This window comes from Schistocerca serialis, chromosome 3, assembly GCF_023864345.2.
Source record: "Schistocerca serialis cubense isolate TAMUIC-IGC-003099 chromosome 3, iqSchSeri2.2, whole genome shotgun sequence".
In the NCBI taxonomy this organism is placed as follows: domain Eukaryota; kingdom Metazoa; phylum Arthropoda; class Insecta; order Orthoptera; family Acrididae; genus Schistocerca; species Schistocerca serialis.
The window spans coordinates 536,783,328-536,786,503 of record NC_064640.1 but is presented as its reverse complement, the minus strand read 5'-3'; positions in this window follow the sequence as shown (position 1 = coordinate 536,786,503).

Sequence of the window (3,176 nt, the reverse complement as noted above, 5' to 3'; positions counted from 1 at the left end):
GCATACTCTTGACACTGTGGATTGCAGAATATTGAATTCCCTAATGATTTACGAAATGGGATGCCATGTGTCTAGCACCAACTGCCAATCTGCATTCAAAGTTTGTTGATTCCCGTCGTGAGGGCATAATCAAGTCGAAAATCCTTTCACATAAATCACCTGAATACAAATGACAACTAAGCCAATGCACAGCCCTTTTATGCTTTGTGTACACGATACTAATGATATTTGTATATATGCTTATCGCCTTCCCACTACTTAGGTCACCTCAGTGTAATTTGTGTAAATTCCGTTTTGTTTAAGAGGAAATTTGTGGAATTGTGGATAAATTCTTGTTTCGTATTTATGTTTGTCCACTTTGAATTTTATTCGAATCATTTTTTCATGTGCTTAAAGACTTTTATTTTTTTGAGGATGTTGAAATATCTACCTTTGTCAGATGTAGCGAGTTATTTAGGGTCACTTGCCAATTTTAGCACCATTCAGATACCTTTTCTAAATTGTTTGGCAATTTGTTTTCATCTTCTGATGACTTTACTAGTCGATAAACGACAGCATCACCTGCAAACAACCTAAGAAAGCTGCTCAGATTGTCTCCCAAATCGTTTATATAGGTAACGAACAGCAAAGGGCCTATAACACTACCTTGGGGAACGCAAGAAATCACTTCTAAATCACGAATCCACACACATAACTGAGACGATATTCCGTAAGCACGCAATTTCGCTACAAGCCATTTGTGTGGTATAGTGTCAAAAGCCTTGCGGATGTCCAGAAATACGGAATCAATTTGAAATCCCTTGTCAGTAGCACTCAACACTTCGTGTAAATGAAGAGCTAGTTGTGTTTCACAAGAACGATGTTTTCTAAATTGGTGCTCACTGTGTGTCAATAGATCGTTTTCTTCGAGGTAATTCATAATGTTCGAACACAATATATGTTCCAAAATTTTGCTGCATGTCGACGTTAATGACACGGACCTGTAATGGTTCAAATGGCTCTAAGCACTATGCGACTTAACATCTCAGGTCATCAGTCCCATAGATTTAGAACTAATTAAACCTAACTAACCTAAGGACATCACAGACATCCACGCCCGAGGCAGGATTCGAAACTGCGACCATAGCAGCAACGCATCCGGACTGAAGTGCCTAGAACCGGCCAAAGACGCCAGCAGACCTGTAATTTAGTAGATTACTCCTACTACCTTTTTTGAATATTGGTGTGACAGAAAAACCGGGTAACTATATAAATTAATACAACAGAATGTCCACGATTTTGTGCGTTTTATTTATAACCGTTATTGTACTTTACTTTATTTATTATTTTGGAAGGTAGTTTGCTCCTGTTGATATTTGTTCTTACTATCCGCTACTGCATTTTCAGGTATTATTGCTTCTACGCATCCCCTATGTTAACTGCATGTAAGTGTGTATGTGGCCAGAGTTTCACAGCCAACACTTGTAAAGGGTATCGCTGACGCGCCTAGCAAAACGTGTTCTGCACAAATTAATTTACGTAACTGCAAGTATCTGGCACGAAACAAGTAGTGGGGTAGTATTTTTCGCGCAGAGAGGCGGAGAATGCTTTTCGGCTCTGCCAGTGTGCTGGCTCTCAGCCATGGCTCCGGAATCGGGATCCGTGAGAGGGGCGCCATCATGTTTGTCACTGTTTCTTCTCTCGCTCATTAAGTAAAACATTGCACGAAATTTTAAAGAGTTCTCAGAGGTAAAAAACTCATTGCTTAAACTTTGCATATGGTTTGTCGTGTCACCGCCAGACACCACACTTGTTAGGTGGTAGCCTTTAAATCGGCCGCGGTCCATTAGTATACACCGGACCCGCGTGTCGCCACTGTCAGTGATAGCAGACCGAGCGCCACCACACGGCAGGTCTAGAGAGACGTCCTGGCACTCGCCCCAGTTGTACAGCCGACGTTCATAGCAATGGTTCACTGACAAATACGCTCTCATTTGCCGAGACGATAGTTAGCATAGCCTTCATCTACATTAGCTACGACCTAGCAAGGCGCCGTATTCAATTGATATTTATTATGTGAAGCATGTATCATCAAGAGCGATGTTCTACAATTGTGGATTAAAGTTAAGTATTATTTCAACTACGTACTTTATTTGCAATTCTCAAGATATTGTCCTGTTCCAGACCTCACGCCAGTCAGCGTGTAATTAAACGCGTGCATTTCGGCCTCCTCTAGAAACACAGTGTTGGCTCTTCTGCCAACAGTACATGGTTGATTTTAGCTTACACATTGCAGTGAATGAAACGTTGATAATATATCGAAATTTTATTTAAAACTGAGAGCAGAAGAATATCTCATTTCGTTCTAGAGTTATTGGGATTTATAGCTGAAGGACAGTCGCGGGTGACGCGTCTCTTCACAGGCTTGCGCCTGTCGAATCATGTGATCATAAAAATCCTTATATCTCATAAACAATTCAAAACAGCGAAACGAAGGTGTTTGAAAATCATAGCACTCAGTTAGGTACATATGTTGTATGATAAATACTCGAAACGTTTTTTATTCATTGAGCTATGGAAGTAACAGCACTGTAGCAAAATCAAAGCGGCGCGCTTATACACGTCCGCAACACCTGGGCAACGGCGTAGCAGGACTTGTATACACGTCCACAGCAGCGTATGGGTTAGTCAGGTTGTGCCATAAAGCTCTCTTCTCTCAGATTCTATTCCGTGTATCCTCATTATTTATCCGGTCTATCCAACTAATCTCCAACATTCATGTGTGTCACATCGTTCCAGAAACTTTTATTCTCTTTTAGTCTGTACTGATAAACGGTCACGTTTCACTTCCATGCAACGTTACACTTCAAAAAAATACTTTCAGAGAACATTTACTAATTCCCGTAGAACTTACCAATTTAATTCGATTACCATGACCCTAGTTTTCCCTTTGGTGACATTCATGTAACAGCCTCTAGTCCAGACACTACTCATTCCGTTCAACTGATCTTTCCAAGTTCTCTGCCATCTCCGGCAGCAATACAACCTCGTTGGCGTATAGTAAAAGGTTCCAAAATTTCTTCTTGAACTTTAATTTCCCTTCCACATGGCTGCAAAATTTATTCACAGCTTTCTCAAAGTACAGATATAATAACACCACTCCCTTCTCAACCATTGCTTCGGTTTCATGTAGCTTG